Below are 14,787 nucleotides of genomic sequence, written 5' to 3' on the forward strand. Positions count from 1 at the left end.
AATTCATCGCGTACTGGTCATTACTGACCGTATTTATATTTATATCACCAATAATGAAAAAAGGTAACTTGTTTGCCTGAAACACAGTTGAATAAAGAATAAACACAGTTGTATGCATCGAACTTAAATTTCACAACATTCCATTACCCGCTCCATTTTTGAATTTGAATTTATTCCGCAACAAGAAAAAGTACGAGGAGGGCAGGTAAAAGCTGTAAGAACAGCTTGAGGTGCCCTGACCCCCCTAGCACACGGGGAAGCAATAAAAGCGTGCGGCTAAGGAAGTACAACCTACTAAGGAAACACTTACAAAAGATATAAAACGTCACTTAAAAAGGGCATTACGATGCAGTCATAAAGAAAAAGGGAATCATCGTATCACATCATTATACAAACATCAAACGCAATTGTTTTGGTGATGTACTAGATATGTCAATGTTATTTTCTTTTATTATGTGGTTTAGAAGTGTAGGCAATTGAAATTCTAACATTTGATTTCCATAATTAGTTCTACATTTCGCGACATACCACACTTCAGGATTAATGCTTCGCTTCATATTACAGCACGTTACAGCACGTACGGTGAATCTCCATTTTTTTGAACAGCAGTAGTAGTATTTTTGTGGAAATAAACATACAATCAAAAGGAATGGCCAATGATTGAGTCGCACAAATACGCTCTGAAGTGTATGAAGTTGAGAAGCAAAGAAAAGTTTATTATAATTGGCAGAAAGGCAGCATGTGATACGTTACCGCCACCCGGCTCTACCTATAGTAACCTATTGTAAGGGGGAAAAGAAGACCAGACGACGACGACGACGACGACGACGACGAAGAAGAAGAAGAAGAAGAAGAAACAGCGGCAGCAGCAGCGGCAGCAGCGGCAGCAGCAGCAGCGGCAGCAGCGGCAGCAGCGGCAGCAGCAGCGGCAGCAGCGGCAGCAGCAGCGGCAGCAGCGGCAGCAGCAGCGGCGGCAGCGGCAGCAGCGGCAGCAGCAGCGGCAGCAGCGGCAGCAGCAGCGGCGGCAGCGCAGCAGCAGCAGCGGCAGCAGCGCGGCAGCAGCGGCAGCAGCAGCAGCGGCAGCAGCGGCAGCAGCGGCAGCAGCGGCAGCAGCAGCGGCAGCAGCGGCAGCAGCGGCAGCAGCAGCGGCAGCAGCGGCAGCAGCGGCAGCAGCAGCAGCGGCAGCAGCGGCAGCAGCAGCGGCAGCAGCGGCAGCAGCAGCGGCAGCAGCGGGCAGCACGCTGCAGCAGCGGCAGCAGCGGCAGCAGCAGGCGCGGCAGCGGCAGCAGCGGCAGCAGCAGCGGCAGCAGCGGCAGCAGCAGCGGCAGCAGCGGCAGCAGCAGCGGCGCAGCGGCAGCAGCGGCAGCAGCAGCGGCAGCAGCGGCAGCAGCAGTGGCAGCAGCGGCAGCAGTGGCAGCAGCAGCGGCAGCAGCGGCAGCAGCGGCAGCGCAGCAGCAGCAGCGGCAGCGGCAGCAGCGGCAGCAGCGGCAGCAGCAGCGGCAGCAGTGGCAGCAGCAGCGGCAGCAGCGGCAGCAGCAGCGGCGGCAGCGGCAGCAGCGGCAGCAGCAGCGGCAGCAGCGGCAGCAGCAGTGGCAGCAGCGGCAGCAGTGGCAGCAGCACGGCAGCAGCGGCAGCAGCGGCAGCGGCAGCGGAGCAGGGCAGCAGCGGCAGCGGCAGCGCAGCAGCAGTGGCAGCAGCAGGCAAGCAGCGGCAGCAGCAGCGGCGGCAGCGGCAGCAGCGCAGCAGCAGCGGCAGGCAGCGGCAGCAGCGGCAGCGGCAGCAGCAGCGGCAGCAGCGGCAGCGCGGCAGCAGAGCGGCAGCAGCAGCGGCAGCAGCGCGCAGCAGCAGCAGCAGCAGCGGCAGCAGCGGCAGCAGCGGCAGCAGCAGCGCAGCGGCAGCAGCAGCGGGCAGCAGCAGCGGCAGCGCGGCGGCAGGGCAGCAGCAGCGGCAGCAGCAGCAGCAGCAGCGGCAGCAGCAGCAGCCAGCGGCAGCAGGCGGCGGGCGCAGCAGCAGCAGCGGGCAGCAGCGGCAGCAGCGGCAGCAGCAGCAGCAGCGGCAGGCAGCAGCGGCAGCAGGACAGCAGCGGCAGCAGCGGCAGCAGCGCAGCAGCGGCAGCAGCGGCAGCAGCGGCGGCAGCGCAGCAGCGCGCAGCAGCGGCAGCAGCGGCAGCAGCAGCGCAGCAGCGGCAGCAGCAGCGGCGGCAGCGGCAGCAGCGGCAGCAGCAGCGGCAGCAGCGGCAGCAGTGGCAGCAGCGGCAGCAGCAGCGGCAGCAGCGGCAGCAGCGGCAGCAGCAGCGGCAGCAGCAGCGGCAGCGGCAGCAGTGGCAGCAGCAGCAGCAGCGGCAGCAGCAGCGGCGGCAGCGGCAGCAGCGGCAGCAGCAGCGGCAGCAGCGGCAGCAGCAGCAGCAGCAGCAGCAGCGGCAGCAGCGGCAGCACAGCGGGCAGCAGCAGCGGCAGCAGCGGCGGCGGCGCAGCGGCAGCAGCGGCAGCAGCAGCAGCAGCAGCAGCGGCAGCAGCGGCAGCAGCGGCAGCAGCAGCGGCAGCAGCGGCGCAGCGCGCAGCAGCGGCAGCAGCGGCAGCAGCAGCGCAGCAGCAGCGGCAGCAGCAGCGGCAGCAGCGCAGCAGCAGCAGCGGCAGCAGCGGCAGCAGCGCAGCGGCAGCAGCGGCAGCAGCGGCAGCAGCGGCAGCAGGCAGCAGCAGCGGCAGCAGCGGCAGCAGCGGCAGCAGCAGCGGCAGCGGCAGCAGCGGCAGCAGCAGCGGCAGCAGCGCAGCGGCAGCAGCAGCGCAGCAGCAGCAGCAGCGGCAGCAGCAGCGCAGCAGCGGCAGCAGCAGCGCGCAGCAGCGCAGCAGCAGCAGCAGCGGCAGCAGCGGCAGCAGCAGCAGCGGCAGCAGCGGCAGCAGCGCGCAGCAGCGGCAGCAGCGGCAGCAGCGGCAGCAGCGGCAGCAGCGGCAGCAGCGGCAGCAGCGGCAGCAGCGCAGCAGCAGCGGCAGCAAGCGGCAGCAGCGCAGCAGCAGCGGCAGCAGCGCAGCAGCGGCAGCAGCGGCAGCAGCGGCAGCAGCAGCGGCAGCAGCGGCAGCAGCAGCGGCAGCAGCGGCAGCAGCGGCAGCAGCGGCAGCAGCGGCAGCAGCAGCGCAGCGGCAGCAGCGGCAGCAGCAGCGCAGCAGCGGCAGCAGCAGCGCGCAGCGGCAGCGCAGCGGGCAGCAGCGCAGCAGCAGCAGCGGCAGCAGCGGCAGCAGCGGCAGCAGCGGCAGCAGCGCAGCAGCAGCGGCAGCAGCAGCGGCAGCAGCGGCGCAGCGGCAGCAGCAGCGCGGCAGCAGCGGCAGCAGCAGGCAAGCAGCGGCAGCAGCAGCGGCGGCAGCGGCAGCAGCGGCAGCAGCAGCGCAGCAGCCGCGGCAGCATGCGGCAGCCAGCGGCAGCAGCAGGCAGCAGCGGCGCAGCAGCGGCAGCAGCGGCCAGCAGCGGCAGCGCAAGCGGCAGCAGCGGCAGCACAGCGGCAGCAGAAGCGGCAAGCAGCGGACAGCAGCAGCGCAGCAGCGGCAGCAGCAGCAGCGGCAGCAGCGGCAGCAGCGGCAGCAGCAGCGGCAGCAGCGGCAGCAGCGGCAGGCAGCGGCAGCAGCAGCGGCAGCCAGCGCGCAGCAGCAGCGGCAGCAGCGGCAGCAGCAGCGGCAGCAGCGGCAGCAGCAGCGGCAGCAGCAGCGCGGCAGCAGCGCAGCAGCAGCGGCAGCAGCGGCAGCAGCAGCAGCGGCAGCAGCGCGTACAGCACGCGGCAGCAGCGGCAGCAGCGGCAGGCAGCGGCAGCAGCGGCAGCAGCAGCGGCAGCAGCGGCAGCCGCAGCGCAGCAGCGGCAGCAGCGGCAGCAGCGGCACAGCCGGCGCAGCAGCAGCGCAGCAGCGGCAGCAGCGGCAGCAGCAGCGGCAGCAGCGAGCGGCAGCAAGTCGGCAGCAGCGGCAGCAGCAGCAGCAGCGGCAGCAGCGCAGCAGCAGCGGCAGCAGCGGCAGCAGCGGCAGCAGCGGCAGCAGCAGCGGCAGCAGCGGCAGCAGCAGCGGCAGCAGCGGCCAGCAGCAGCGGCAGCAGCGAGCAGCGCAGCAGCGGCAGCAGCGGCAGCAGCGGCAGCAGCGGCAGCAGCCGGCAGCAGCGGCAGCAGCAGCGGCAGCAGCGGCAGCAGCGGCAGCAGCAGCGGCAGCAGCGGCAGCGGCAGCAGCAGGCAGCAGCGGCAGCAGCAGCGGCAGCAGCGGCAGCAGCAGCAGCGGCAGCAGCGGCAGCAGCAGCGGCAGCAGCGGCAGCAGCGGCCGCAGCAGCGGCAGCAGCGGCAGCAGCGGCAGCAGCGGCAGCAGCGGCCAGCAGCGGCGCAGCCGCAGCAGCAGCGGCAGCAGCGGCAGCAGCGGCAGCAAGCAGCGGCAGCAGCAGCGGCGCAGCGGCAGCAGCAGCGCGCAGCAGCGGCAGCAGCAGCGGCAGCAGCGGCAGCAGCAGCGGCAGCAGCACGCAGCGGCAGCGGCAGCGGCAGCAGCGGCAGGCAGCAGCAGCGGCAGCAGCAGCGCAGCGGCAGCAGCAGCAGCGGCAGCAGCGGCAGCAGCGGCAGCAGCGGCAGCAGCAGCGGCAGCAGCAGCAGCAGCAGCGGCAGCAGCGGCAGCAGCGCAGCAGCGGCAGCAGCAGCGGCAGCAGCGGCAGCAGCGGCAGCAGCGGCAGCAGCAGCGGCGCAGCGGCAGCAGCGGCAGCAGCAGCGGCAGCAGCGGCAGCAGCAGCGGCAGCAGCGGCAGCAGCAGCGGCAGCGGCGCAGCAGCAGCGGCAGCGGAGCAGCGGCAGCAGCAGCGGCAGCAGCGGCAGCAGCAGCAGCGGCAGCAGCGGCAGCAGCAGCAGCGGCAGCAGCGGCAGCAGCTGCAGCAGCAGCAGCGGCAGCAGCAGCGGCAGCGGCAGCAGCAGCAGCGGCACCAGCGGCAGCAGCAGCGGCAGCAGCGGCAGCAGCAGCAGCGGCAGCAGCGGCAGCAGCGGCAGCAGCAGCGGCGGCAGCGGCAGCAGCAGCAGCACGGCAGCAGCGGCAGCAGCAGCGGCAGCAGCGGCGGCAGCAGCAGCGCAGGCAGCAGCGGCAGCAGCAGCAGCGGCAGCGGCAGCGGCGCGCAGCGGCAGCAGCGGCAAAGCAGCGGCAGCGGCGCACAGCAGCGGCAGCGGCAGCGGCAGCAGCGGCAGCAGCAGCGGCGGCAGCGGCAGCAGCAGCAGCGGCAGCAGCGGCAGCAGCAGCGGCAGCAGCGCCAGCAGCGGCAGCAGCAGCGGCAGCAGCGGCAGCAGCAGCGGCAGCAGCGGCAGCAGCAGCGGCAGCGCGGCAGCAGCAGCAGCGGCAGCAGCGGCAGCAGCGGCAGCAATAGTAGAAGAAGAAGAAGTAGTAGTAGTAGTAGTAGTAATAGTAGAAGTTGTAGTTGTAGTAGTAGTAGTAGTAGTAGCAGCAGTAGTAGTAGTAGTAGTAGTAGTAGTAGTAGTAGTAGTAGTAGTAGTAGTATAGTAGTAGTAGTAGTAGTAGAAGTAGTAGTAGTAGAAGTAGTAGTAGTAGTATTGCTGCTATAACGGTAGCGGTTTTGGTCTGGCAGCACATATTCCGGAGACGGTTTCGATTCCGCATGTCTACACTTGCATCAAAAATACCTTGTTTGTTACTGGCATAATGTCGATCGCTTAGCCAGCACTTGGTTGACAATTCATCGAGTGGTTGGACTGTTACAAATTGTCTACTCTAACATACCTGTTAGGTTTGAATGCATGCTTTCTCCAAGTGCTTCAGTGAATCGAACTGAATGAAATAAAGTTTTGTAGATCAGTCAACCATCCAAAAGTGGTGACTAGCCGTCAGTTAATATCGGCATTGGTGGCCAACGTCATACACCCTACGTGTGTATCACGTTCCACCGAATGAATGATATGACTACGCTATGCCTAGTTAGCCACTTGTCGCGTTAGTATGCACTTTTCGGGTTATATTGATACGCGTACATCTCAGATTACCATATACATTGAAATGAATGATTTGCCTATAATCTTAGCGTAAGTTCTTTTAAGATAACCATGATAACGGCATTGTTCACATGTTCAGCTGTCCAGGCGTCACGAACAGCCCTCATCATTTACGAATTTTTTTGGGAAATGAAGAACGAGAACGTTAAAATACTGTTTCTCCTTTTTTCCCCTTCTCGCTTCCATTGCAAATCAAAATGAGTCACTCGCCAGCTTTATGCACTGTGGTAGGTGTACTAATTGAACAAAAGGGCGGCCCCGAGAATTCGATTAACAGCCCGCAACGCGTCATTAATGAGAATTTACAAGGAACACACTGTAATCCTGCAGAGCAAGCATCGTCAGACATGCAGATGTTCACGCGGGCTGTTCACGCAGCGGTTCAAGAAATTACTCATGCAACCGAAAACACCAAAGTAACTCACCATTTCCACCGTCGAGTCCCTGGTGAAGAAGTTGAGTATAAAATTTCTCACGGAGAAGGTGCTCGCATCATCCCATTCGGCGAGGAACGAGTATTTCTTGCCCGACACTGAGCAAAGAAAACAAGAAAGATCCTTGCAGTTTCTCGTGATCCACACTTCGCACCCACTCTCGATATATGTTCACTTTCCCTCACTGTTCCACCTGGTTTTGACCTCGTTCGGTAAAGACGGGTGAATAGTTCGTAACTGTAATTCCAGCACCTCTCCTCCAAATATTCACCGTGCAGCGGCTGTACATATAGCAATGCATGCAACATCAGGGTCCAAGAGCACACCGCTGCGCTGAAACATGAAGAGCTCGCTGACAGTGACGACGGCACTGATCATATCCCTAACATTGTGGGATGAAACACACTTCAAACCGTTCTGATGAACTGCGACAGTTTGTTTGGCGCTTTGGATATTACAAGAACAATGCGCAACACTTGACATGATCGGACGAGTATTGTTGTACACACCGGTACCGCGCGCGAGCAAGATTTTCGCTGCGCGCGCCGTATTGACGTCGGATGAGAGAGCGAGCGCTGGCAACAGCGGCGGAACGTGACGGTGCCATAGAAACCATGGTTGGAAACAGTCTGCTGCTCGCTTTATGTGAAGCAGACGCCTCTCTCCTCGCATTGGAACACAGGCACACAAGTAGGGATGAATCCTAACTGGCCCAGTACCGTGCACGTATACGAGCAGGGCTGTCGAAACTTGCAGCAACCGCTGCAGAAATAGTGTCGGCCCAACGCCAATACAAGCTCTCATGTGCGTCGGATGTACTCAGTCTGCAAAACGCACTTCCGTCGTTGTTAGTTTAACGTCTCCCAGCGATACGTACACTTGGCTGCATTATAACATGCGTGGAATGAGCCATCGTTGGAAGGAACGTCGGTTTCCTTTTCTGCAAATTATTCTGTTGCAACAAACAAAGGATCGCAGGTTAATGCAGAGGATACAAGAGACCTACTTTGAAAGCCGCTGGGATTCCAAAGGGTAGAAAAATTATCCTCTCCGGTGCTGGTCGTATAAATAAAATGCGTCCGCTCGGATGTTGGCAGGGTTGCCAGACGGCGGAATCCACCCAACCCCCGCTACCGCCAGGGTTGACGGTTAGCGCAGACCGAAGTGTGTCGGCATTGTTATACATATCGACCATCGCTAAGAGTATTTACTGAGGGGCCAGCCCTTCCACACAAAAATTGTTATAAAGATTCAGTCATATGTTACTACTGACTTGTCATCGCATTCAATTGACTCAGTAGAGAAAGTTCAATAAAGAGCGTGAAATGTGGGTGTAGCAGACCGCAAGCGACGCTCAACTGATACTGTCTCATATAAGGACTTCCACTGACCAAGTCGTAACTTATCTCTGAGTTACAGAAAATATCATCAAAAGTTCTTCCTACGCTTTGCACAAGAATGATTCTGGTAATTAGCTTCGTTCTCATGGCATTTGCTCCTGGGATAACAAACTTAGACAAGAATCTGCGGCTGAACACCCAAAGATTTTCGTTCGTAAATGTTCTTCGTAAATGTTCTTCGTTACGCTCGCCTTCTGTAATAATATATTTGGCAGGAATTTGCACTTAAGCATTATTCTAGCGTAAGAGCTCTTTTTTTAATACGGGCCGTATACCATAGTCGAAAATCGGTTTACCCGCCGTGGTTGCTCAGTGGCTATGGTGTTGGGCTGCTGAGCACGAGGCCGCGGGATCGAATCCCGGCCACGGCGGCCGCATTTCGATGGGGACGAAATGCGAAAACACCGGTGTACTTAGATTTAGGTGCACGTTAAAGAACCCCAGGTGATCCAAATTTCCGGAGTCCCCCACTACGGCGTGCCTCATAATCAGATCGTGGTTTTGGCACGTAAAACCCCATAATTTAATTCTTTTTAATCGATAAAGTCGCATTGAACATTGACCAAGAAGTTCACGGAGAATCTCCTCAGGGAGTTACATGAATGATGCATAAGCGTTTCGTAGTAACGACGTGGTGTTGAGTGCTCACACTCAACACTGCTGCTAATGCTCAGCGGCTGCGGTCATCTTGGTGGCATTATGGTAAATGCGACAGCGCTGCGGCGGCACGAACTGCTGCGGAAGGAGGCGAAACGTGAACTGATGAGGCAAACTGCAGGTGGCGGCGCCAGGTGCGCTGGTGACGTTCCGATTCGAAGCCATGGCGGCTGCACAGTTCTGGATTACCAAAGGTGTGCCTAGTGCGTGTCTGATTGCACACGCCCCATGGTCACAGAGACGCGCTTGTGCCACTTTGCGCGTTCGTCATCGTCTTCTTCCATAGCTGGCGAACTTGAAAGCGATCGTCTAACGCGAAGTGCGGACGCACGGACAGTTTTCTCGTTGGGTAACCATAAAAATGCTGACGCATTTAAGAGGCTTAGTCTAGGACTTCTGCGGTCTGAGCAGTCTCTCAGGCCTGTCACGCCAGTCTGCGCTGGCCACGTGGTTCCAAGGAGGTTTGCGTGGTTCTGAGCTGAACAGCAAGACCCCCCACTGTTCGGAGGTGGGGTTGGTGATGGGAGGTGTCTTGGGTGTGTGGATACATTCCCAGGTGGTGTGGTAGAGTGGGGCCTATTCTTAATAGTATGGACATTTGTAAGAGAAAAATGTGAGTTGTATGGCGTGACAGTGACTGAGGTGGGGGAGCGTGTTTGTTCGAAGCTGGCGCCATGCCTTGTTCTTTCCCGTGAGCTCTTCTCATTCACTTTATTCTTACACGTAATTTGTCGTCTTATTCTGTTACTTTTTATTGTAATGAAAGTATAATCTTGTGAGTGAATTCGAGTTATCGAGCAAGCGAGTGGATACATACATTACACACACACACACACACACACACACACACACACACACACACACACACACACACACACACACACACACACACACACACACACACACACACACACACACACACACACACACACACACACACACACACACACACACACACCACACACACACACACACACACACACACACACGCACGCACACACGCACGCACGCACGCACGCCGCACAGCGCTCTTGGAGTCAGGTGCAACCTTCCGCTCACCAGGAAACACTAACATTCAACGTAAACGCAAATACAAAGTGTTGCATAAGTAGGAGTGCCAGGTGTACCTAACCATTCCTACTTCCAGATGGTCTCCACTCAAATGTTGCACAGGGGCACCATTTTTCATGAAGCTTAGTTTATTATTGCGATAGCCATTATAAGGACACTCCAAGCGGATTTCTGCCGCCGGCGTCGTCGTCGCCATGAGGTTCCGTATAGAGTCCAACTGCGATGAAATCGTCACCGCGCGCCGTATGCTGTATGTGCGAGTGCGGGGGAGCGAACGCACGGCGGAGAGCAAACGTGACTTCTTCCGTCGCGCGAAAGGCTGGTAGGGGACGGGAGGGGAGGCAACGTTTAGTTGCAGCACCAAATGAGTACTGCACGTCCAAGTTTATACAGCTGAGAAAACTACTATCCTTACTCCGTATAGCTCTCTACTAATTTCGGGTGAAACTTCGACATTTCTTACCCTCCTTGCTGGCATTATTTACCGGGTTCGTCCACAATTAACCCAAGGTACTCGTAAGTGTCGACTGCGGCGACGCCACTCTAAACATGTCATTTCCATTGGTACTGAAACGCGTTGTCATCTGTCACGGACGATGAACACCGTGTTTTCGCCGTATAGCAGAGACAGATGGCGCCGGAATGACTGCGACACATGTGTCAGCTGAATCGAAAATTTGTGAGTAGCATCAGGCGCATAACTACGATTGTTTTTTTTTTTTTTTTTTTGAGGAGGGGGGTGGGGCTACGGTTGCATACGCCCCTCAGTGGTTCTGTTACGTCTGTGCAGCAGGTTGTGGCTGCCGACGATTTATTACAAACAAGGGAACATGAACCCGTTAAGCGGCATAGCTTAGGCGTTGGAGTCAACAACTAGCTAGCGTTGGATGCCAAGCTCGCGCTCGAGCCATCTCGTCCCGTGCATCGCGCGCACTTCGTGGTCGTCTTCTTCTAGCCCGACATGTCAATCCTTCCTCCCTTAGATGAAGTCTCCATAGCGGTCTGGAGGACGCCTAAGTTCAGGTGGTCGCAGTTTCCGGGTGGTTCCTGCTTGTGACGTCGAGGTCGACGGTTGCAAGGAAGTATTGTCTTGCCTGTTGAGCGAGTCAGGCCGTTGAACCGCAGAACTCGAAGATGTCTCTTCTGACGTGGTGCCTGAGAGATCGTCTGCTATGCTCCAATCTATCGGTGATTGGGTTGCTTGTCCGGTCTGGCTCGTCTCCTTCAAGCACCAGAGAAAAGCTTCGTAGCGACATTTCCCTGCTATCTTGTAACAACGATTACATGTTAAAAAAAGAAATACAGAACAAAATTATTATCATTATAAAATCAAGAGCCCGGAGAAGTGTAGAATGGCATACTTGTTGTCTTGGTATTACTTCCATCTACGCGAGATAGCCGGGCATTAAATGATCAAATAAACAAAGAAAGAGGGTTGGAGGTGTGGAGAGAGTATATAAAAAGAATGAATGCTATTCAAACTGGAAGGAGCTTTGCTGCACCGCTAGCTTTCACTCACCACAGAGAAACGAGCTTATCAGAAGCAAACCGGTGAAAAAGGGAAACGAAGTCTAGTGTTGACTAGATGATGAGGCACGTAATCTACAAGACATGAATGCTTAACATGATACCGCACTCAACGTATCTGCAATTTTCTTTACCCCTAGCCTGAAGCTTAAGAACTACCAAGAACTAAGGAAACACGTTTTTATGCAGTGTTGAACATGGGCGAATCACACACGCCCTACGAATTTTATTGAACAGTATACGCGTATTTGCAAATACCAAGGAAACCATGTAGTACGTGGAATCTAAAGTTTCTTATGATTACAAGGAACACATAAGCTCCTATAATTTGGTCTTCACATGAATACCTTAGGTGAAAATGACAGTAACGCACAGGCTTGCCATTGTTGCATCACCAATTATTTAAAGAATTTAAATTCTGGAATGTGAGCTGATTATATGAGGCACGCCATAGTTGGAGATTCCGGAATAAACGTGAACACGGGGGTTCTTCGAAGTGCGCTGTAAATCTGACAGGGTTGTGTGAATAGTAACTTTTCAGACCAAATCGAATACGAATCGAATAGTACCACGAGCGATCGAACCAAATCAAATCGAATATTTTAAAATAATGAACATCTGTTTTCGTCATTATTATAAAACGAGTTTCACATCCCAAAATAACGTTAGCAAGTTTCTGTCATTACTGTGCAGGTTATGAAAGCCTTGCTTATTGAATGCACAAGTGAAGCAATAATTAGGAGCACATATAACGTTTCTGTGCATGTCCAAGGACTCTTCTGAGAGTGCGAATGATCGCCTTTTAACCAGTAATGCCTGGCTCTCTAGGCGAAGTAAACTTACTAATCAGGAGGCCAGGGCTGGGGGCCTTAGTTCTCATGGGGCTAATAGATGTTATATATCTCTCTCATGCTTTATGCCTCTTATGGCTGCGGGGATGATATTTGTTGGACTTTTGCTCCAATTTTATGTGTCATTGAGTACAGTTCATGGCTCTGAAATATTCGAAAAATATTCCCATTTACGAATAGTCGACTATTCGATTCGAAGATCGAATCGAATAGGACAGTATTCGATTCGTTATTCGAAAGTTGCGAATATTCGCTAGCCGCTAAAATCAAAGTGCACGAATGTTTTCGCATTTCGATCCCATCGAAAAGCGGCCAGTGCGGCGGGGTCCCAACCCGCGACCTCGAGCTCAGCAAAGCAACGCCATTGCCGCATGTGTTACCGCGGTGAGCTCAAATCATTTTCCGTTTCGCACATTGTCCAAGGCCGTGCGGCGCTACGCCCACGTTGTCACCGGGATTGGCCAGCCGAGAACACTTTATGATAGGAAATAAATAGAAACAGATGTAAGAAATGTTTTATTAGAAGTGTTTTGATTTCATGTGAAGACCGTTCGAGCTCTTTATTTGATAAGGATAGCCAGGGCTCGCTACCGCCTGCGCCGCCAGAAGTTAAAAAATCATGGGGTTTCACGTGCCAAAACCACGATCCGATTATGAGGCACGCCGTAGTGGGGGGGACTCCGGAACAATTTCGAACACCTTTGGTTCACTTTCGAACACGTGCACCAAAATCTTAGTACACGGCTGTTTTCGCATTTCGCCCCCATCGCAATGCGACCGCCGTGGCCGGGATTCGATCCGTCGACCTCATGCTTAGCAGCCCAACACCATAGCCACTAAGCAACCACGGCGGGTCGCCAGAAGTTGCTGTGCGCCTTGCTTCTGTAACCAGGAAGCCAGACCGACTGCACCTCTCTTTCCTTTAACCCGTTCATAGTGTAGAAATATGCATAGATGTTAAACTAGAATTAATGATACGAATCTAGAAAGAAATCACGCACAAAAGCATGGTAAATATGGAAACAAGCGATGCTCAGTGCAGTGGCTTTATTATTATTATTATGGTTTTCTCATGACTCTTTTCAATGCTGTGGCCAACCCCTTCCAGGGCCTTCTCTATTCATTTGTCTCGCTCCAGAGGTGGGTGATAAGGTTGGCCGAGTTGCGGCAGCCTCTGCAGCGGCACCCGTCGCAGGCGACGCCGGCCACATAGCACGAGCATCGCTGCCCGAGGCACATCGACGGCCGCGGATTCGGGCTCACCCGCCCGCAGCGGCAGCCCTTGCGTTTCGCCGGCGTCTCCGGTCGCTGGAAAGGCAGCACGGTGGTGGTTGGCGTCGCGGTTGGTGCCGCCGCCGAAGGGCTGCCGCACTCCTTCTTGACCGTATAGTATCGCCGGATCACCAGCACTGCGAAAGAGCGGGCATGGGACAGCGTTAATGGATTCCAAAGGCAAACTTGAAGTCGGAGAGTGTTACCCTTCAAGGACGCCTCCGACGGTGCAATCATGTCACTCTATAGGTTCGAACCGCGAATCTTTATCATCCACTAGTCACGATGGGCCGATCGTAGATGTAAATAGGGTGCCTCGATAGCATACCGTTATCGCGCCGTTTAAGGTGGCGACACGTTCGTCATTGTGGAACACAACCGCCGTACGCAGCCGAGCCCTCGCCGGTGATTGGACGGGGGTCGTAATTAGCTAACCTCATATAGCACTGCAAGAGTGCAGCTCCAGCTGGAAGCCGCGGTCACAGCAACTGCTTTTGCTCTGTGAATGTAAATTCTTGGTTAAAATATGTCCTCTGGCAGATTAGTAATATCGCAATTTCCCGTACTATTTGCCAAGGTCAGTTCAAGCTTTTCATCCCAACACCTGTCACGCAAAGAGAAACGTTGACCAGAATCAGAGTCGCCATTGGGGTACAAAGCGGCCCAGGGCTGCTGAAAGGGTGCCACCATCCTCAACGGCGTCCCTGCTGCTTTCGAGGCACCCTAGCGATAAATAACGCCCTATAGCCATAAAGTATAGGCGGCGCGCTGCTCTTCCGACTACGGATTAAAAGCACGGAAGCAAAAAAAAAAATGTCGCAGTTTCACCCGAAAGGCGAAGCATCAATTGCGATAGCAAATTAGTAGAGAGCTATACGGAGTAAGGATAGTAGTTCTATCAGCTGTATAAACTAGGACATGCAGCAACACCAGCAACGCGCAGAACTGTTGTCGACGCCGTCGGCGTTTTGCCCGCGTACGTTCGCACCGAACGCGCGCTTTCACTCGCACATACAGCATACGGCGCGCGACGACAATTTCATCGCCGTTAGACTCGATACGAAACCTCACGGTGACGGCGACGCCAGAAATCCGCTTGGAGTGTCCATATAATTGCTATCGCAATAAAATAACTGTACAGAATGAACCATTACGTTATCCCGGCCATACAGTAGTAATAATAATAATAATAATAATAATAATAATAATAATAATAATAATAATAATAATAATAATAATAATAATAATAATAATAATAATAATAATAATAATAATAATAATAATAATAATAATAATAATAATAATATAGGACTCCTGCAATTCGTGCATGGGCAGGCTGACAGCAGTAACCGCACTGGGGGTTACCGGTTTTCCTTAGCGCACACGTATACATGGGGCAAATAAGTTTCTAATTTACTTTCTAATTAAAATTCGCAGTTATGATTTAAAACAGCACGCAGAACGGAGCAACAATATATAAAGTCAGGTATGTTTACATAATGGGTTTGGTAGCAGAAGACACTGCCCCTCGAATTCTCCTCCCGCATTGGAATGCAAATTCAATACCAGCACCAG

General features: G+C 55.4%; 1 pseudogene; it reads left to right on the plus strand.

The window, feature by feature from the left end:
• Positions 1-868: 868 nt before the first annotated feature.
• LOC119440325 (ice-structuring glycoprotein-like) lies at positions 869-5,481 on the plus strand (annotated as a pseudogene).
• Positions 5,482-14,787: the final 9,306 nt, after the last annotated feature.

The sequence above is a fragment of the Dermacentor silvarum genome, chromosome 2 (assembly GCF_013339745.2).
Source record: "Dermacentor silvarum isolate Dsil-2018 chromosome 2, BIME_Dsil_1.4, whole genome shotgun sequence".
In the NCBI taxonomy this organism is placed as follows: domain Eukaryota; kingdom Metazoa; phylum Arthropoda; class Arachnida; order Ixodida; family Ixodidae; genus Dermacentor; species Dermacentor silvarum.